The sequence below is a fragment of the Cyrtonyx montezumae genome, unplaced genomic scaffold, assembly GCF_038088225.1.
Source record: "Cyrtonyx montezumae isolate F1298 unplaced genomic scaffold, pur_monq_1.0 scaffold_0, whole genome shotgun sequence".
Lineage (NCBI taxonomy): Eukaryota > Metazoa > Chordata > Aves > Galliformes > Odontophoridae > Cyrtonyx > Cyrtonyx montezumae.
In genome coordinates this window covers 13558783-13581658 of record NW_027071824.1, presented here as the reverse complement: position 1 = coordinate 13581658, position 22876 = coordinate 13558783, and the positions used below count along the sequence as shown (strand labels likewise).

The 22876-nt window shown below is 43.0% G+C and overlaps 1 protein-coding gene across 3 annotated transcripts in view; it reads right to left on the bottom strand.

Annotated features, from left to right (window-relative positions):
• Positions 1 to 22876, bottom strand: part of TTC7A (tetratricopeptide repeat domain 7A) — a 158911-nt gene that overhangs the window by 12446 nt on the left and 123589 nt on the right. The gene's annotated exons all lie outside the window — the stretch shown is intronic.

Below are 22876 nucleotides of genomic sequence, written 5' to 3'. Positions count from 1 at the left end.
TGTGTTTCTAAGAGAACTGAGAGAAGAAACTAACCTAAATTATCAAAGCCTTTTGCTAATTATTGCATGTAACATTAATGTATGTTCCAGTGATAATGGAGAGCAGAGATGTCTTCATATTTCCCATCTGTTTGGCAAGAAGAACTTTTGCTTCCTTCTTGACTATGGTCAGCTCAGTGTAGGGGGACAGTCTGCTGAAAACCTGTGATTTCTGCTAGCTCCTGTCCCACTTTGTGAGCTGTGTCTTATCTGCCAGCAGGAAATACATTCTGTTACTGTACTACGTGCTGTTTTATATACTGGTATACTATAGTCTATCACTCTCTCCTGTCATTGGTGTGATAACAGGCAGCTAAAAAGCACAGAATTTAAACAAATTATAACTGGTTTCCTGGTCTGTGGAAAAACGGTGTTTGAAGGCTGAAGCAATTCCATCCCTTTTCCCTTCTGATAATTCCCTGAGCACCTTCCAGAATATAACTTATGAGTTCATCTGTAGGCAAGAAACTCGACTCCTACAATTTCTATGCTTTAACTTGACCTCACAGCAAAGGACAGTGTGAGGACAATACTGATTAGAAAAGCTCCATGGTCTCTAGAGGGTTATGGATGGCAAAACACAGCTAGCTGTAAATGTCTATGTTCATCGTAGAAGAGCTGGACTAGACATCCTTTAAGGATACCTTCCAACTCAAATAGTTCTATAATTCCATGGCAATGAAAGCTAATAATCTTTTGGAAGGTCAGGATGGAGCCCTGCAAAGGGGCATCCGCTGCAGAACTGGCTACAGCGAGTGATCAGGACAAGGACAATGACTTGTGGCCTGAATGCAAGTCTTGTTCTCCAGAGGTGAATGAACCACTCCAAGAACTCAAGGGATTTCAGAAATATTCAGGTTCTTCTGTAAAATGATGCGCTTGTTTTAGAGATGGGATCAGTGAAAAACTGTTGAGATACATCTTTCAGAAATTTACTGCGTTTCCAAAGATTCATAAACACACCCTAAATAATGCAGTAACGAGCACGTTAGGGACATGGAGAATAACTTACCCCAGCAGAGAAATGCAAGTGATTGCCACAAATGAACAGGAGCTACAGATTCCCTGGAACCAGACTAATTCACCCCTGGGAAGCAGAACACCAGGTCTCCTGCTAATGGACCTTCGCTGACATCTCTGTGCTTGCAGAGTGGATCAGTTTTGCTCCTTCCAACAACTCCAAGCACCTGATGAGGGAAATGCGCAGTTCCCCCAGGAGAGGAAACAGCTACTCAGTGTGGCTTGGGCTTCAGAGAACCACTTATCACTTTGTTTGTGATGGCTCCAGTATCTCCTCTGGATGGAGGAAGGAAGCCTGGCAAATGTAGAGAAAGAGAGCAGGCAACAGGCTTGCAAAACAGCTCTTAACAAGTGGTGCTGGGGGCCAGGATCTGCTGCACAGACAGAGATTTGCTATGATGGCCCAGCTGCTGAAGCTGCCAGTTAACTAGTGGATTTGCAGGGAGGAGGAAGCTTTCTGCAGCAGCACAAAGAAAGGAGAACAAAGTGTTCACAATTCTTTGGACAGTGAGTGAGCTGACACACATATTAATATGAGTGTCCAAAATGCTCCCTTATCCTGTGGGAATCACAGTGACCAGAGACAAAGACAAGTTCAGCTGCTTCAACAGGAAAAAAAAAACAACAACTGAGTTAAGACGCTGCTCTAAGGATTGCTTTTCCCCAAGGAGAGCACAGAACAGTTATTTTGGGATATCTGGAGCACAGGAACATTCCTGGCATTCTGTAATAAGCCTCAGAGTTGGGAAAATAGAATCTGCTAATCAGCCATGGTTTGGAAGGATGCTGCCGACCATCCCCAGTGCCAAATATTATTGTTTTACCCTAGTACTGCTCGGTATAGCTGTAAAAGGTAGGTGCCAGACAGGCATCACCTGCACTTGGGAGAGCTACTCTCAGGCCAGACAAGAAGAAGCTGTGACCATGGCTCCTCTCGCTCTCCTCCCCAGCCCAGCATCCCATCTCCCTGTGACCTGCACAGTACCACTGCTGTAGGACAGGCAGGAGGCAGCTGTCCTGAGGACACCCAGCATGCTCAGGGATGCTTCCTGTAACCACTGATCTGTGCATGGTAAGCATGCCATTGCTTGTCAGGGAATTCCAGTGGAGAGCAGTGTCCCACAGGAGTCCTGCTGATGGTCCACCAGCAAGTGTTGCACTGCTGACGTGCCATTTCTGGGAGGAGGTGTAACTAGCTATGTCACCCTGCAGAGCAGGCTGAAAATAGGACTGCACTCACTGTGCCATGTGGCTCAGTGGTATGTCAGGACATGTATTTTTAGGAAATTCCTCCTTTGGTCAGAAAGGGTGAAGTGCTTAGCCTGGTTTGCAAGCTGCTGGCCCTGCCCAGCTCCTTCATACAATGGCGTATGGGAGCAGGTTAGCTTCTGGTCGGTCAGTGGGTGCCCTTAGTGGATGGACACACTGCTGGTTCTAGCTTCCCACTGATCAGAGTGGTTGTAGGTAAATGACGGCTGAGCTGCTGCTTTGCTTTTGTTTCAATGCGTTCATGCTCTCTTTCTGCTGGTGTTTTTCAGAGAGCAACGGAGCAAGGATGGAGGAAAAAGAAAGGAAGATCAGTATCTTGGGAAGAGCATGAGTAGAAATGTACCTTGCAGGATGAATGTGTGAGGAGAACAGGGAGCTGAGAGTTGGCAGCTCCTGCCAAGAAGAGAGAGAGAGGGCTATGCAGATGGTACATAGGGGATTTAAGCAAGTTTCTGGAGAGGGAAAAAGGAGTCTGACTTGGTAAGCCACTTTCTGGATGCGTGATAATGAAAAAGAGCTGTACATCTCCATGTCCAGCCAGTTACTTATGCACAGGAGACACTGTGACCTGCCTGACCACAAGAGAAGGACTACGTAAGGCATCTCTGGAATCAGAATCGAATTGGTCTCACTGGCAGACTCCTGCAGCCTTGCTGTTTTCCCCAGAACACCAGCCCTATCAGGCAGCATGTGTTCAGTTCCAGCATCTGGGTTGTGATTTTTTGGCAGCTGCACAGACTCTCTGCTATCAAATCCCACCTGCTAGTCTCATGTCTGCTCCCACAGACCTTTGCCTGTTAGCAAATGTTTCAAACTCGCACTGCCAGACACAGCATATCACTGTGCTGCCATACCTCAGGGCAAAAAGCCCTCCTTTTAACTGCAGTGGGCTGCATGATGGGAAGGTTTGAAAGACAGACTTCTGGATCACAGGGAGAGAAATTCATTTAGGTCACAGTTAGCACTGCATTCTTTTCAACACTGATGCAGAACAGATATTTTCCCTGATACAACTATTCTGGCTGCAAAATTTTAAGAAGCTTTGGGACTCGCTATAGCTGTGCAGTAAGAGAATTTGTGAACTTTGTTCACTCCACATGAGATGTTGTTCCGTTGTTCTGTACAACTCTTTCCTTTCCCTTCTCTTGCTTCTTAGCGTGTCATCCAGGCCCAGACAAGCAATACCACTCATGTCTGTATGCACACTGTCTAACAAACTTTTTAAGCAGTGAAATGGTAGTAAACAAAATGCTGAAATTCAGCAGGTTTGCCTATCCTGGCTAAGAGATCTATCCAGCAAAAAAGAGCAATTTTTATTTCTATACTGCCAGAAATGACTTAAACTTTCACATAAATTCTCTGCCATAACAGTTTGCAATCTGACCTTCCCTGCTGTTAACCTAGGCAGCGAGACTGGGCTTTTGGTGCAGAGGACAATGCCTCCTGGAAATGGCCTCAGCTACTTTATTACAGCATCCCTGAAATTGCTAACAAGAGACAATCAGTGCTTTTTGATGTGGACATCTGTCAGAAACAACTGCTAATTGTCATGTAATAAGCACACCAGACACTTCTACAGCAGTCATCTTTCTGAAGTCAAGCATGAAAAAAAACCTGTTACTCACCCAAGCCATGAATATATTTTGTCCAGATCTGGCTACAGTTCTGTAGCGAGTTAGATGTCTAATGTGCTACAATGCTCTTTTATAGATGGAAACTTGAGCTCAAACTATTTAACTGAAATATAACAACAATTGTTTTTGGAATGTGATTAAGGTATTCAGCTTTTTATTCTAATGCTATTTAGATTTGTAAGTAATCCTAGAATCATAGGTATACCAAGAAAAGACATTATTCTTACATAAATCCTTGCATCCTTGCACACACAGTTCGCACAGATCTGGTCCAGCAGTGATAGTATCTTGCTACACTGCACCATTTGGAGAAGCCCTCTCCCCTACAGAAGCATCACAGGAGTCACCAGTTTGGCAGGTACATGGCTAGATATGAACTCTGACAGTTACTAAAGCAGTACAGTGCTGTCTAAGCCACGTGCAGCAAAGGTGACTGACTCCAGGCAGCCTACTATCTATAGAAACCATCACCAGGATTTCCTAAAGCATCTGCATGCCCCCTTTTTGAGGCATGGCTTCACCAGCCCATCACTTACATGGAGAGAATGGAAAAAATGGCTGCAGCCTCTCCAGAGCCAACAGGTGACTTTTAATGATTAGCAACCCAAATCCAGTAAGAACTGACTTCTATAGAGTACCTGCTGCTCAGATGGAAGCAGAGCTGCCTGCACTACAGACCAGTTATTTCATGTTACACCACGGTTGTGTAGCTTGACACTGGTCTAATGACAGCTTTCGTATTTGGAGGAGAATTTTCTTGAGAACTGCCAGAGGAAAAATACTGGGTCATCAAGAAAGAAGGTAAAATCAATTGTTCATCATTTTCAGCAGAAGAGTGGAAAAACTCAACTGACTGAATATAATGAACTGGTTAACTCCTGCAATCACACAGAGACACAGACGTAAGAGACAATTCAGTGCTGCTCACAGACCGAAGCAAAAAACCCAAACAATCACAAACACTATCAAGTCTTTTAAACCCATATGGAGAGGAGGGGACGTTTAGACAGTGGCACGACCCCCTAGCATTGCATTCATCCCTGTGATTCACAAAGCCCTTTTGCTTTACCGAGGTGGGTCTGCCTCTGCACGGGCAGGAGAAGGCACTGTGATGGCAGATGAACCAGCTTGTGTCTCTGAGCTGCCCAGGGAGGTAGCAGTGTGGAGAAGACACGCCATAAATCCAGTGCCGTGTACCTGGACAACACTGCAGTGAGTAAAGAAGAGGGGCACTAGCAGCTGTTGGTGTGACGGAGCTTTGGCAAAATACAAGCTCCAGCAGCAGCCCTTGATGGGGAGGATGCACTTGTAAAACATTTACATTTTCAGCAGGATGTTTCTAATTAAACTCAGTTGGCTTGCACATCTGCTGGGAGTGGCTCCAATGCACCTCAGCTCCCTCTCCTACTGAGCACAAAGATGATGCATCAGTCTGAGCTACCACAAAGTGCTGCGTGCCTTTTGCACACTGACAGTAATTGAGAAAATGGATGGCAACAGCCATGTTTTGTTCCTGCACAGTTCTGGGAAGATTCTTCTTTTCTCTTTAAGATTTTTGGTGTCAGGTAGGAATTTGTGTATTTTTTGAGAGCATGAGACTGATCAGGTTTTACAACTCCTTTGAGAGGGCAGGGGATTGGCAGGGCATTGTGTATTTTCCTGACTGTAGGGCTTCGCAATTGATACTGATAATAAAGCCCTGAGGAAAGCACACGTACAGACCCTGACTATGCTCAGATTGATGGGGAAAGGATGGCATTGAAACATGGCTATGACTTGCAAGTGCAAGGCAGAACAGCCAGCTGTCACATACTAAATGCTTTTCAGCCTGTCTTACTAGTACAGCCTGACTGGGACATGTGAATAAAGGGTTTTACTGATACTGTGTAATACTGCCTGAGATACTTAAGGTTTCGCCAGAAAGCTCTGAGACAACCAAAGGTTCAGAGAAGGCTGCTGAAATTGTGCAGGATGCCTGCTCCATCTGCAGAGACCCAGCACTTGTCACTGAGATGTTAAGTCACGCCTCAAAAGAATACTTGAGCGCAACGGCCTCGTCGTACTGCGGCGCTGCCCCGCTGTGAAATGAGAAAAATGCATTTACTGGACTGTGGCAGCAGGTCAGCGTCCCAAGTGTTCTCCCCTCCAACAAGCTCTCTGGGTCAGAACAATGCTGTTTTGAATTGCACAGGACAGTCTCCTGGGTAACACGCTTCAGAGCAATGCTTGGAGGGAACACGCCCTTGAATGCGAGGCAGTCAATGAGATTTATAATTACCGTGTTTTATAACCTCATTCATTCAGGCAGAGAAGGATATTGCAGAAGAGACCTCAGATGAGAGAAACGGGAGATTTGCAGCTACATAAATAATTGCTGTTAATATTAACTGAAATCTGGATGGCAGGTGCTCTGTCGCCCGCTGTGCTGTCCTGTGTAACACCGCAAACGTGCAGCCCGGTTTTAAACCAGTTCCTTGGGTGGCAGTAGGGCAAGGGGAGCACTGAATTTAGATTTCAGCAACCCTCTCCTGCAGGAGGTGATGTAAAATCCAGGCGGTATCGCCCAAGTCTTCTGATTGTGTTAAGCTGCTCTTGGCTCTTGGCCAGGTCCAGCTGTCACTGCAGGACTCTGACTGCCCTCCACCCTGGCTCTCAGCACAACCCCGCTGCATTTGCACACAGGCACACATGTACATTTCCTGAGTGTGGAGGTGTTAACGCTACTGGGATGACAAAACAACCCTATAGATGCCTCATCTACAGCAAGCTCTATGCAGAATGTTTTATTTTCAGAAAAGCCGGAGGAACAACAGCAACAAAAAGTCTCCTGGTACAGTTTATCTGACGCTTTGTTTTTGAATGTCCTTGATGCAAAACAGCATGCCATCATCTCTAAAGATTAAAAACAATCCCTTCTTATTGCTCTGCTGGGTATTTTCAAAGAAATTCACGCACAGATGAAAACAAATAAAAACAATGCCTGATGGCTCTGGGGAAATCTGGGGCCTCTGGCTTCAGGTAGTCTGGAGACAATTTCAAGCAGACAAGGACCTCTTAAATCCTTGGTGAGAGCTCCAATGAGGACATGCTGGCCAAACTTCAGTAGCTGTAATGGGTGAGGCTGTGGGGGGCTTTTGCACATCATCATCTCCATTTTGTGGTTTTTAGGGTATAGCCCAACAGTCCAGACTTTATTGCGGGAGATACTGGATTTTTATTTGTTTTTAAACTGGAACTTCAAGGGAAATAATAACACCTTTGTTCAGGCTCTGTTCAAAGGAAAATCCAGAGTGGCTATGTTGTTTTTTATGATGTTGAGGTCTGGGATTTTTTGGTGGACTAAAGCATAGGTGGAGAAAGTCCTCCTCCTGTCATCAATACAGGATTAGGCCCCAGATGACAGAATTAAATGAAGTATAAAGCAAGTCAGCCTCCGGCACTGATGAAGGAACAGTTCAGCTCGCTTCAGTTAACATGCCTTTTGCTTTTACCCACTTGGCTTTATTGTTCAGGGGATCTGGCCCAGCAGGAGAAGGAGAACCCTCCCCCTCTGTTCTGCTTCCAGCCCTTGCTGCTGGCGAGCTCTGGCAGCCGCGGGAGCTTCTTCAGCAGAAATGTACGTGACGCTGAAGGGCCATGCTTAGGTCTGAAAATGAGTTGTTTTCTCCCTCTTCACTCCTGCACTGGCGTTAGCTGGGGCCGAAAACACCCTGCAAAGGTATACTTGAGTGCTTGGTTTGGAAAGGCTGGGCAAACTCATTTGCAAGGTCAGTGGCAAGCCAAAATAACTCCAGACAGAACGAGCGTAAGATGCCTGTGCCAAACACATGATGCGAATATTGATTCGGGGTGGTGGTGGCAGGGAGGATAGCAGGGACAAGGTTGAATACATAAACAGGCTCTGTTGCTCATAAACAGCCTCACTCTGCAGTATATCACAATGCATATGAAGGAAGCCACAGCAGGTCACGTTCAGATTAAGCTGCTGTGCAGTCTCAACCCGCTAGCTGCTTTTTAGCCAGCAACATGCCAGCATCGTGTTCTGCCACTTGCAGCTGTCTAGGAGGGGTAAAGATGAGGAAACCAAGGTGACAATACTGCTATTGATCTAAATTTGTAGCAGAAGAGGCTAACGGGGGAGCTGGTCCTAAAGGAAAAGCTACTTCTAACATAATCCCTGCAGCTTGTGCTGGCTGCCTTTCAAAGAACAGCTTCCTCCATGGACACACCAACTGGAATTTTCCAAACGCTTTAAATACAACACACTTACAGTTAGATAAAAATCATTCAATCTATTATTTTCAAATTAGCTTTATACCTGCTGTGCACTGCCCATCTGCTTTACAGCAATGGAATTTTGTTTCCCTTCGGATGTTGAACCTGTTTCCAGGTTTTTTGAAGCAAGATCAAAAATATCTCCCACTGCCTCCCCTGCACTTGTTAAAGGGTCACATTTCCAAACCTACACCACTGCTTCCCCAGCCCTCTTCACTGAGAACAAAACCTAAAATTAAAAGTCTGAGCAATACTAAAAGCATAGTATGGGTTTTTCTTACTTGCCCCAAGCACTGGGATATGCTGTCATAGATACCTCGGCCACTGTAATTCCTCTCAATTTTGAAGATAACTGGAAATTATTCATACTATACGCATCCTAGATAAAGATGCCTTCATTAAAGATTCACTGAAATTGTCACTTCTCTTCTCCAGCTAGAAGTTCTGATTAATGCAAAGCCATTTTGCCTAATCCCTTTGCACTTGGATTTCCCTCTCGTTTTCTCCAGCCTTAAATAACTTCCTGAAATGAAGATGTAGCCATTCTGACTTCAGTGAATCCTTGCTGGGCGCAGGTCCATAGCCTGCACCCATCCTGTCTTGAAAGCTGGGCAGTACTGGAGAGGAAGATCTGTATCAAATTTACGATGGACTAGAAACTCTCCCTGTTCAGCATCATCTCTGTGGTATCTGAGCAGCAGAAGTCACTTCCAATACAAGAGGCAGAGGAGCAGCCCCTCTGGTTCTTCTCAAGCTGTGACAGGGCCTATGACCACAGAGATGGAAAAAGTTTGCAAGTCATCTGGTTCTAAGTATGCAAAAATAGCAGGCTGCTCTTCTATTCCAGTTTGATGCCAGCTAGTGAGAGTAAGATTGAGTAGTGCAGGACAATTGAGATTTAATCCATTTACAGAAGTTTATCTGAATGAATTTGATTTGAAAAGGTTTTTGCTACAGGTATATACTGTGACCTGTCATATGTGCCTGCACAGACACTGCACTATGTGAGCATTCTTATTCCAGAGACCAGCTACATTGATAAAATCATTTAGTACAGCTGACCAAGCTAAAAATAAATTCAAAAAAAGGGCTGTCTTTTGGCTCAAGGATCTTATACATTCCAGTTTTACTTTGCAATGCTGCTACTTTTGATAGTGCTATTTTATATTTGCTAGTTTGGGAAATCTGATTTCAAACAATGGTTTACTTCCAAACCACTTCCTTTGATTGTTCATCATTCACTATTCAAAGTGAGTAATTAGTTAAAAATAGTATACGCTTACACAGCCTGCTGATTTGCTGTATCAGCCAACAAATAACATATAACAGCGCTTACCTATGAGCTAAGATAGTCTTCTAACCAATGGTGACTACAGTGATAATCAAAGAAAAGTAATTTAACACTGCAGAAAACTAAAATTAACAGATCTTGTATTTACTCAAATTGTTTATTATTGGTGAAAAGCAGTTCCAAGCTTTCAATGTTGCTCACGTGCCCTATTCACAGTACTCTAGGAATAACAGCAAAGAATACTAAATTGAGAATTTATGCTCCTTCTGATGTCTGGAAATCTCTGGAACTTGCAGGTTTTATCAGCCTCTTTATACATTTACTTACTTTTCTTGCTCTGAAGGGAAAGCATTTTTCAGGCAAAAAGGATGCTAAATGATCTACAAACCTCATGTCAAAGATACAGCAGGCAATTTGTTCTTAACACACAAGAAACATGTACAAAATCTCTTATTGAAGCCAAAAGGGGACCTAGTATCAGTCTGTACCTGGCAGAAGCCTGTCCCACATTATCCTCATACATAGTCTCAGTTCACAAAAGACTGAAATGCTGTAGGGTCTGGCTGTATGTTAACAAGCCTAGACAACATCAAGCTTTGACTGTGCCAGCTTTCCTGGTACAGGATCATACACAATTTCAGGAGTACTTCACTGTGGCACGTGTTTAATTTGACCTACCTTCATCTGTCTGTATTAGTCACTCCTGTGCTCTGCTGAGCTGAAAGTGACAGCCGCAAAGAGCAAATACCATTCTGCCTGCCATTCTGGCACAGTGACTGCAACTGAAAGTTCAGAAATTCTGGAGATCTTGTTTAGATGTGAGGGAATAATACTGCTCTCTTATTAAAAACCATGCAGTCATTTGGAAGTGCCAAACCTGCTTGCCATCATCTGCTTTGGAAAGCTGCAGAGGAGAATATTTACATAAGGATGAAGCTAACCCTTCTCCTCATTTTAAAAAATAATCACAATCTCACTGCTGCTTGAGAATTTATTCTAAATGCAATCCACAGCTCATCCTTTGCTACAAAATAGGTGTGGCATGCCTGGCATGTTATGTGTGAATGTGCTGCACAAGTGCTGTATTTCAGCTGTACACTGTCTCTTTAGAGCTGGTTCATGTCACGTTCAGAGAAGGTGTTAGGGTCTGCAAAACACAGATTGGTTTGACAGGTGGTGGAGAAGGGAGAGTTGCTGCTTGTAATGCAAGGACAGATCAAAACCACAAGGCTAAGCTTGCAATGGCATGAGGTATGCCAATAAATGGAGCAGCAGCTTTTCATGACCCTGGGCATGCCAGAGCCAGGTAAACACAGCAGTTTCCCAGAAGCTTTTTGCTTCAGGCATGCAGCACTGCCCTGGCTGAGCTTCCCACTCTGCCCGTTTCAGCATCACCACCTGCTTACAAACAAGCTTTCATAGTTTCAGTAAATTAAAGTCCTCCTGCCCTTGCCTGGCTTATTCTGCAACAGAAAAATTCCTCCTGGCTCTTCCTTTTCTTACTCTGCTCTACCCTGGGGCACAGCCCACTCAGCAAGTGGCACTGGGGACCTGGCCCTTCTCCAAAGAACCATGGCTCCAACCAGAAGAGGGGGAGCAAGGGAAGCATGAGATGCTCACTCCGTCTAAGTTTCATAACCCTACCCTAACACAGCCTGCTAAAATTGGCTGACAATACTTTTCTTGTATCTCTCAGGTACATACACATGTATGTGCATGTGTGTACACATACACGTGCATTTCCATCCCTGTTGCAGGTCACAAAGGATGTGTGAGCCATTCTAGCGTGGCTGCTTACAAACAAACACTGAAAGCACTAAACAGCATGGTCCCACTAGGCTCCCTCCTACTGAAAGCGTCCCACTCTAATAGCTGTCCAGTGGCTTGTGATTTCCCAACGGGTAAAACTGCCTCACACTGCTCTGCTTTTGTTCACGTTGCCTTAGTCAATACAATTCCTTGTCGTTTAGGATATGGAAAAAAACACAAAAGAAAAACTTGAACATTGCATAGCTGTACCAAGGGCACGGAGGGTTACTGAAAAATATTTATGTTGATACCAAAACAAAGATGGCAACTCTATTTTAAGCACTGGCCAAACTTGGTGAGGATTTGCCTTTGCTGAATGGTGGCATTTTGCACCTGGGATGGAATAACCCCCTGTGCAAGAGGATGCCAGCTATGGAGAAACTTGCTCTGCAGAAACCTTGGGGCAACCAAGCTGGAGCACCCACAGTGCTGAAAGCTGATGGCATACTGGGCTGCAGTAGTTAATGCATCACAGCAGACTGAAGGAATTATTCCTTCCCTTTGGCATTGGTGAGATTGGCTGAGGAGTGCTGCCCCCTGTTTTGGGCTTCCCAGTGCCAGAAAGATGATGACAATCTAGTGAAAGGCAAATGGAGGGCCACAGCAGTGTATGGAGGCTATCTTATCACATTCTGCCTTCTCCTCTCCAGGCTAAGGGCTGTCCAACTGCCATCTACAGCTACCTAAAGGGCAACTGGAATAAAGAAGGGAGTAGATTTTTCTCAGAGGTGCTTGGTTGCAATGGATTAAAGAGCAGTAAGAGGAATTCTGAGTGAAGAGATTATGAAAAAATTCCATGTAAGGTGTGATGCAGCATCAGAGCACAGGCCCAGGAAGTGGAGGAATACCAACCCTCAGAAACACTGAAGGTTCAACAAGAGCTGGAGGTGGGACAGGATGACCTCCAGAGGGAAGACCCTTCCTCACCTGAATTCCTGTGTGACTGAATCAGCACCTCATGCCATGCGCGCTAAGACACTGAGCGCACTTCACGTATCATCACTGGTGTCAGGTATCGCCAGCGCTTTCATCAGCTGGAGCGCTGCCGAGCTGACTCAAATACTGTACATCTTGTCTAGAAGCGATTAGAAAGGCACATGGCAGCTTCTGTGTATCTCAATTAGCCTCGTATCATCCACGCTGACATTCAAAACTAGCTGACTTGGATGCCTCTTCCCTGCTCAATTCAGAGTTTATATTGGGCTTGCCTGGTTTGCTACAAAACTTAGGCAGGCTCACGGTTGGGCCCTCTCCCTCCATCAGTCGCACAGCCTGCATTTTAGGTGAACAAGCAGAAAGTGCACAGGGTACAAACCTAATGAATCAAACCCTTGACGATGAATGCCTTTTAGGAGTAAATTTCACACAGAGCTCCACAGATCAGCCTCTTCCTCTCATTGTCCTGCTCTTAGGACGTAAGGGGAGCAACAGGCAGTGACATCCTTCCCACAATGGTATCTGTTACTGCAATGTCAAGTACTAACGCCTATCACCGTTGTAATCCTGTTTGGGAAGCTCTGCTGCAGCATTTGCATTCTTATCTTTGTTTAGTCAAGGCTGGCAAAAAAAAAAGGCGCAAACAAATAATCTTCACTGTACAGCTTGGCACTACGGCCATGCTGCCACTGGTGTTCCAGCTGATTTTTAGTCGCAGTCTCTGATGCTGCAGACAATCTTGGAAAGCACATGCAGCCCATTAAGTGATACAACTGAAAAAAATGATGTTTTTGCAAGCCTACTCTTTGTATTAAAATGGATGCTGACAGGAGAATGCAAGCAATAAGCGAATTGGGGTAAACATTGCAGTAACTTCTCTGGAACAAATCAAGGTAATTCCACCTCATTTCCTGCCATAAACCTTGCACTAGGAGACACTCAGCACTCTCATGTGACTAATTTGAAGAGGAAGATGGTCTACACAAATACAGGCACCCTCTCAATTACATGGTTTCTCTGCATCTTCAAGGAAGAACAGAGACAGTGCCTAACAAAAAGGCTCTGCATCAGCCTCACAGAAATCCCTCTATATGGGCAACAAGTGACCAAAGCATACGGTAATGTGAATTTTCACCTACCACTTAAAAGGAGTTAAAATGGAACTACCACCTCGACCTCTCAGAATTGAAGAGGAAGAATAAAAACCCATTGTTTTATTTTTTACAAAGTTGATGGCCATTAAGTAAAGCAAGACAGAAAATTACTACCCACCCAACTTCCAAAAATACTGAGAAGGATTTAGGCAAACATTATATTGGACAATGCCAGTGAGCTGCATGACTCCAGAAAACAACCGCAAGACATAGATGCTCATGCCTGTTTCTGATTATGCAGATCCCACATGCAGTTGGCATGCTGTGCCCAACAACCGCCTCCAGGCCTGCCCTTCTTGAGGGAAGGCTCAGCTAGCTGCACTGGTCATAAATCTCCCCACCAAAAGGTGATTAACTTCAAAATCTCCTGTTGTTCTGTCAGGAAAACATAGAAGAGCTGCAAATCCATCAAATTATGTCTTACAGATAGGTATCCGAGGAGAATACATGGCAATTGGTGATATATGGAAACTACTGCATTGTGTCTTTGGACGGCTTATGTGAGTATCTCTTTCCAAATTAACATTCCTGCCATCTGATTCTCATTAGACTCACTCAGCTGTTCTGTTCATCTTATAATTTTCCTCCCAAGGGATTAACATTGATTTTTTTTTAACTTGCACACAAACAGGAAGGTCACAATGTTTCCTACTGGGAGGATTCATTCAATAAGGAACTACGCTATTAAACCTGACTTGACATTATTGTCAATAGAACTGAGCTGCCACAAGGCTGGCTATTTTATAAGAGATTCCAGCTACATTCATCATTCCACTCCATGATACACACAACCCTCTTTACTACTCATTAAAAATACATATACACAAAATGGAGGTCAGCCCTACTAACGTTAAAACTCCACATCTAATTTAAAAAAAAAATACCACAAAATAATTACAAAATGCTTATAGGAATAGAGTATCTTCAGCAGAAAAGAAAGGAAACAGAAAGGACTGCAGGTGGGCCTGCAAGACTTTTTAATCTGGACACTCTGGGTTTCAGGTCACACACAAAGATGGGATGAATTAAGAAGGCCTAGGAATAGGTAAGCAATACTTTGGGTTAGTTTAAGTCCTATTTACTTTCCTTTTTGGAGCTTCTCCCTCCCTCCCATGAAGCCTTCATAAATTTATCAAGTGATAGCATAACAGGGGTCAGATGGTTCCTTCTGTGTTTCCAGCTGCTGGAAGGCTGCTCCAGAACCCATATTCTAATGGCTGGGAGCCCACTTACATCTCCAGCACCAACATACAGCAGATAAATATAAGCAAAATCCTTTAGTTGATGCAATTTTTCTCTCACCACATTTAGCATATGTTCCCACATACAGTGACGGAGAGCACACCTATCCTTTCCCAGTCTATGTTTTGCTACCCTTACAAGGCAGCCTCTTCTAGACTCCTTCATCCCTGACCATCACGGGTATAATTTTCCCCCTCCTCTTCTTCTAGACAGGGTTTTCCCTCTCTCCCTTTACACTTTTGCCCTTTGGGAAAAAAAATAGGCAACAGTCAAATTAGCATTATGAAAAAGCAGCTCAGTGAAAGAGTGGAGCTTTACAGCAGCATGGGGAAGGAAGTCAAGAAAGGAGCAAGAGGAGTCTTCTCGACATGTAAAAATGTCACAAAGAACAAACAGGAAACCTATACAAAGTCCCTGTGGTAAGGAGTTGAGTTTTCCAAACTGCTGAGGAGTTTGGAATTGTCTGTTTGGATGTTTTCAGACACTCTTTCAACACCACTGAGACAAATCACTGGGGCAAATCAAGGCTGGGCTCATCTGCAGAAATCTACAAGGCAGAGCTGAAGGAAGAAACAATCTGTTGAACAGCTGTGCGGACAGCAAATAATGGATGAGAAAATAAGTGATTTTAATAGTCTCTGGTCAGTGCTTCACTTTGTTAAAGAAAGCAGTCTCTTCTACACCCCTTACAATTCTTTCCCCTCCCCTTCCCTCCTACACACCTACATATCCCCATTTGCTGGTTCTCCACATTCACTGAAGAAACGCAGTATTGAACAGAAGACTGTGAAAGCTTGGTTGCAGCATGTAGGGATTTTCCCAATTGAGGGAATACTTACGGGGTAGGCTAAACTGTCCGAGTGCTGTGTACTAGCAATGTAGTTCAAAAATATCCTGCTGCAGACTAGACTTATCAAACAGCTTTGTAATTCACTCTTCCAGTATTTTCTTGTACACTCTGTATTAGGTAAACTTAGAGTCCCTGAGTCTGTAGCTCTCCAAATAGCATCACAGTGAACGTCACTGGTTTTCCTTTGGGTTGCCAGAATCTCCCGTTGGCTGTCACTATTACTTACTTAATTAAAAAAAAAAAAAAAGGCACTTTGTTCAAGGTTGCTCCATTTTTGGAAAGGCCTGTAATGACTGTCTACTCTAATGTTTTTTCCACCTCTAGGTCTGTCATCTCTCTCCTTAAAAATCCCAAACCTTCTCACTGGGGTAAACTGCAAAGCTGTGCTGGCACAACGATGTTCTGCTTGCGCTGAATTTGCAGAGCAGAAGGATATATTCACTGTCAGAGCAGAAAGGAAGCACGCTCCTCCCTCCCCCCACAAAAAGCTATTTTTTGCAGGCGTTGTCATATCTTATCCCCAGGAAGAGAAGAGCTCTGTGCTAGAAAGTCTTCAGATCCACATTTGCTCCCTTTTGCTCTGTCCTTCACAGCACGGCTTAACAATTTATCAATAGGAGGAAGGGCAACTGGCAACACACAGGCTAGGCAGAGCCCTCTAATGAAAACAAATCCTTAGGAGAGGGATGAAGTAGCTCACAGATCCCCCTGCTGAAACCCACTCCCACCACAATATGTTTTCAGCACTGCTCACATACAGGAACAGGAGGGTATGAACAGTTGCAGCACTTTGCCAAAAATAACGTGGGATCCAAAAGCCTGAGTGGATAAAGCACCACAGGACCCGAGATATACAATCAGAATAAGTAAGATTTTGCACATACAGAGCATCTGCCATCTGAAAGTATCCACAGATATTAATTAAGCTCTCTAACCCCAGATGAAGTAGATTAGCAGCTTCATCCCCGTTTTACAGAGGTTTAGAGCAAAGCATGACACGGAGCTGGAGCTGGCCATGCAGGGGCTGAGCACCAGGGCTCCCCCTCCACTGCCTGCACTGCCTTCAATGGAAAACGGCTGAGTAGCACTCCTCTGTGCTGGGAGAGGGAGCACCCACCCTGCTGCACTATAGGAACAAAGACTTGGCCCGGAGGGCTTTGAAAAAAAAAAAATAAATCGTGAAATCTGTAAGTAACAAACACATTTGATACCATCCCAAGACGTCTGAAAGAAGAAAAATGTTGTGAAGTGCTTCCAACTTCGAAATGCATTGTTTAAGAAAATTAAGTGCATCCATGTATTCAAAAACTTAACAAAACATTCAGTCAGTTCCCTGAGATGCAAAGAAGTTTGAAATTTATTCTGTGGTCATTATCTACTCAAATTTAAGTTCTCACGACAGCAATTTCTCAAAGATTAACTCTGAATATTTGTAAATGCAGGAGCTGTGATAAAGAACAATATCCTCAGAATTTAACAGAGAAGTAGTATAACTGTCCTCTCAACTGAAATTACTTTGTCTCTAACTCTGCTTATTGTCTGTGCCAAACAAGAGCAGGGTGGCAGCAAATGCAGCTAGAAAGAGCTACCTCTGGAACAGATAAAAGTAGGTCATTTCTTGCATCTCTAGGCACAATTATCCACCTCATTACAATTAGGTGGACAAATGCACGGTACTCCTAACTGCAGAGGGTTGCATTTTAATTGTGATGTTCAATTCTCTGAACAGAAATACAAAAAAAACCATGGAGCAAGAAATGTTACTAGAAAACAGAAACAGACTGTGGCATACTTATCTTCAAAACAGCAAACAAACTGGATAATCTGTAGACATAAAGCAGCTCTTTAGGTGATAAGTAGCCATATTAATATGAAAACTATGATGTTTTGTTCCCACATTTAAGCACAGAAAACATTCTAACTTTAGCTTTCAAGGTAAAAATGCTTTTAATTAGTTGTCCCTGGATACCACGTGAGACATACAGACTTTGGTATGATGAGGCTATGATCATCTACCCTTGCTGAGAATCTGCCTTGTGATTTATATCATTACTCCATGCCAGCATGAAGCAAATCCCCTAGGAAGTAACGCATGTCATCCTTAAAAATATTAAGCAATCAAGCCATGTTTTTATTATGTGAATGGATGCCTTTGAAAACAGGGATGCATGCACCATACTGGGAGTTAAAATGAAATAAATGAACAGAAATAATTCATTTCCATGTTCTAATCAGTGGAAACTGTAGTCTTCAAATTATCACGATGGTACCAAATGCGAGTCTGGAGACAATAGGTTGACTCTTCTACTAAAGTGAACATGAAGTTGCATCGTAAGTACACAATGAAGACCAAATTAAACAGTTCAGGTCTCTCTGTAAAGTTTGTATCTTTTTATTCAGCCCTTGCATCCAGCTGAACAATTAAGAACAGAAGATTTAAACAAAGCATCGGGTAGTTTTTAACTGCTGAAATCTAACTGAAAGCAAGGTACTTTTTTGCAAAAGGACCACAATATATGAATGGTTTTCAGTCAAGTTCTTCAGGTACTAGCTGAGGGAAATTTGTGTTCCTTCAGCTAAAAGGATGTCTGTGTCAAGCAGAATAAATATTGTAAAAGACCAGAACTGCATGCTTGCTGGTTATGTTGTATTCACAGATCAGGACACCCACACTTTTGCAGGGACCCAAGATAACACTGTTACACTGCTCATTGCTATCATAAATCACAGTCCATTCATTTGAGCTGCTGACCTTTCAGAAAAAAAAACAACAACCGACAACAAAACTAGCCCCAACAGGCACAAAGGATGGAAACCAAGCTTCGGTAATGAGATCCGGTTAATACGAAACATTTGAAATAGTCTGCTGTATTTGTATGAAAATGCATAAAGGTAATAATTTACATGAGTAGAAGACCAAAGGATAATAAGGTGTTTTTTTTTAAAAACACTGAACCTATAGCACTGTCTTTGAAACTAAGCTAAATATTAAACATAATACTTCTAGTAAGGGTGCTATTTGCTTTAGTTTTGTCATCTTAAAAAGAGCCTTAAAGAGTCAAGAGAGAGGCAACAGCAATTATGAAAGAAACAGCATCAGTTCTGTGTCAGTTGTCTATGAAATCAGTAATGGCTGCAGGGGATGAATAACAAACAACAGCGTGCAGTGTCTTTCACAGGAAGAATAGGAAACATGAAATGCATCAGTGCGGCTGGAAGGAGCTGCAGCAGGAACATACAAAATTTGACATACAAAGTTGCACGGCACAGAGCAGACCCCTGAGTCTCCTTGCTAAAAGGTTACGGTGAAACTGAAAACTAACAGGCTCCAGACTAGACAAGCTCACAAAGGAGTAATGTACTGTGAATTACTAAACAAATAAAACCTACATCTACTTCAGGAAGTCCCAAGTTGTCTTCATTAAATCTGACGTAGTGAGGGAGATGATGATACCCATTTCCTTCCTTTTTAAATACATGACTCTCCTGCTTCCCTTAATTAAAATACGTTAAATTTTTTTTCTAGCTCTGTGAAACATCTCTGCTATGTGAGATGTTTGCAGGGCAAGAGCCTTCTGAATATCTCAAGAATGTTTTTAGTCTATGTTGCAAAATACTGTGCATTTGGACTCCTACTCAGCATGCTGGCATTGATTTTCTCCTTCTCTGAATCAAAAGGGAGAATGGTGCTCAGTGCACCAATGTGGGGAACTTGCAAACTTCAATGTTCTTCCCCAGTGACATACAGATAGATGGATTCATGTATTACTTTATATGGTACTGTCATCTGTTGCAACTTAGATTTATTTTTCTGACTTGGCTGGGCACATGTCAGTTTTGTTATCACTGTCCCAAAGCTACATATGTAATGAAGTACATATTGGGCATATAATGGAAGAAATAAGCATTTGCTGTTGGGTTTCAAAATATGCTGACGTCAGCAAAGGCATCTACTTCACCAGCCTACCTATGGGGTGATCCTTGCAAGCAAGGCCCCAGAAAGAGTCTTATTTTGACAAGAACAGAACTGCTAAAGAAATGGGAGGGAAGATGGAAAAGTATGAATGAGGAGAAGCGTGGAAGATTTATTTCCAGAAGAGAGCTGTGCTCCTACAGCACATACAGTTTCTAGGTGTCAAGCCAGCCTCTTTCTGATAGCAAACCAAATCAAACCAAAACAGAGGATAACTTTATATCTCAGCAAGAATAATATGATTCTTCATTAAGTTCCAAATAGTCCCAAAAACCTGACTGTATATGTTCTTCCAAATGACAACTTCTCAACAAGAGCTTTCTTTAGTATCTACTTTGTAAAAGCCATTGGTGGGTTCTTAACAGGAGCTTAAGGATCCTGCAGCACCACTTACAAACTGCAAGTCCTGGCAAGAAGCAGCACCACTACCTAGTATTTTCTATGTGCACATGGTTTGCTTACCACACCGTATCAGACACCAGAGCTACCAAGAGCCCTGCAGTGAAGCCGAGCACGCTGCCCATCAATTCAGAGACACCCAGCACCACAGCCCTGCTGCACCTGCAGCTCCCTCACTGAAGGGAGGTTTATATGGAGAGCACACCAAACTGACAGCTATTGTAAACACCTACAGTCACAGTAGAGCACAACAGTTCTCAGCTGTGCAGAGAGAGCTTGTGTTTATTATGGTGGTGACTCTGCCCTGTGAAGTTATTGACACATGATGAACGCATTCATCACTACATCAGTGCCCTTCATTTACAGCCAGCAACGTTCTCCAAGTTGGAACTTCCCAAATATAGCTTTGGCAACCCAGTTCTGGGAGCCCAGGGGAAGAGACATGACTGCTTTGCTAATTGATGCTGGTACACCAGGGAGAACCAGCGCTGTCTTACAGAAGAGTTTTCCCTTAAAGTGGACTAGGTCAGTTGGATGGCAACTGCACTAAGTCAGACAGTAGTTCTCATAACCAGTCTCACTTTCCCTCAATCATTACACATTGGTAACAGCATTATTAGAGAATGAAAACTAAGTGCTCAAATGTTTTTTGAGACCAGCATTGAAACTGCATGTGAATTTAACGCCAGCTGTCTGTATATCCAGCTTGGATAGCTTTAAGCCCCTTGCAGAATCACAGAACTGTGGGGGTTGAAAGGGACCTCTAGAGATCATCTAGTCCAACCCCCTTACTTGATAATGCAGTTTGGCCTCTAGCATTATCTGAGACACACATTTCCCCCAAGTAGGTGGAAGAACCAGCTATGCTCAAGAACCTGTTTCTTTAGTAACAGCATGGCTAGTATTTGGCTAACACGTATCCTTCAGAAGGGTATCCAGCCTTCTTTTGATGGCCTCAAAGAGGTACAGAATTTACCACTTGCTTCACTGCATCTTCAGTTACCTAAAACTCATCTGAGTTCTCCACGGGACACTGTCTCATTCAGTACACAAGACAAATTCACATAGGGCAAAAATAAAATACCGAGAGGCTGCTAGCTTTCTTTTTAATGCATAGCCCATAAAAGCCTTGTTTACTGCATGTTATTCAAGCTCTATTCTGAAGGCAGAATGATTAATTTCTGTATAGGCTTTTCTATAGTGCTCATCAGATTCTTCAAACTTGCTATATGCAATTTCCTCACTTTTGGAAAAGCACAGAAAGGAAAGCCATTATGTGGAACTACTGCTGTGCTTCCTATCAGCAGAGATAGACCAGAACTCTGATATCTTAGCTAGCAGGTGTAAACCATTGGCTGCAAGCATTACCAAGCTAAAGGAGATGATGAACACGGTTAAGCAAGTAATTTTCACCAATATTAACTGATATCAGAACAGAAAGATTTTGTGGGGACCAAGGGCTGTGGAGCAGAAGAACTCTCACAGGTTCCGGTTCCCATATGCCTCTTATAACACTGAACCCTTCAAATTCATCCTTTCCAGTACACCTACTCTTTTAACCCATGCATCTCAGCCTGCTTCCTTAAAGCTTACTCATTCTTCTCATCCATCCAGCCATATCCAGCATCACTTACCTTACTGTATTTACTTTACTATCCATTCTTTTATTTCTTCATCACTATTATGTCTTTCCTTTTCCCTATTTGTTCAAAAATTCAGTCTCTATGCCCAAATTCCACATCACTCTATCTTCTTTGCCTCTTCCTTGATCATAATCTCATATCTTCACTAAGAGATGATAGAACTTACTGAGTCTTGAGGGTGAATGAGTATTCACATACGTTTTAGAAATATATATCTACTACATATATTATGAAAATCACTCCCATGTGACAAAAGGTGGGCACATCACAGCACAACGAGGTGTTGCAGGCACCTTTAAAGCCTCTTCTTTAGCCTCATTTTCAGAAAGAGTTAAACCATGCTGGGTGACATTTTCCAAAGAAAACTGGGCCAGAGCAGATGTGCATCACAGAAAATATTATTCCAAATGACTATAGTTTCAGAAAATTGCAAGTAACTGAAATGGGAAGGCACAGTATGTGGCTTTGCTCATAAAATAAGGCAAAAATGAGAGATATTCATACCATATTGGCATCTAACTCAATGGCTGCTCTAATATTGGTTACTTGTCTGAAATCATGACAATAACTGAGCAAAGCATATCATTCTGTCTTTCTAGATTGTGCAAAGGTTGGATAACAACAAAGTAAATACATACTATAGTCCCATTAAGCGTACGAGTATGGCATGTGCACAGATGTTCTGTGACCTTCTCCTGACAAATACACTAGCTTTTTTTTTACTGGTTTTGCACTGAACATACGTTCTTACTACTCTCTTCTCCCTTGCCTGTAGGTGCTACTATTTTCTCCTGATTATCACTTCACTGAATGTTTGTCCTCCTGTGCACTGACAGCCCAGATCTGCTAGCAAAGACATAAAGTAGTCACATGGATATATAATTCGTGTAAAAATTAATCTGGTCAAGAAACTCTTTAAAACCCGAGAGAGATACAATAATGGCTACAGCTGACAAGATACCTCATTGATGAAATACAATTAAAATTCTGATTTTATAAATTAAGTGGATTTTAAGCCTTCACAGAGTATATTGTATAATAATAAAAATAGCAATAAAAATAACGAATTGATAGCAACAACAACCTGAAAGCTATAGGCCCTCTGTCTGTAAATAAGTTTGTTCTAGGGATGGTGCAACAGAAAAAAATATTTCTTAGATAGGAATGCTTCAAAAAAATCCCATAAGCATCAAGTGTGCAGTCACTGCCCCTATAAAGGACTGGAGTTATGCCCCAGCTTATGGCAACAGTTTTACCATAAACTCATAGTCTGTCTTTGTTTGCGTGGACACAAGACTCTGGCCCAAGGTTTACAAACCCCATATATATCTATATTCTACAG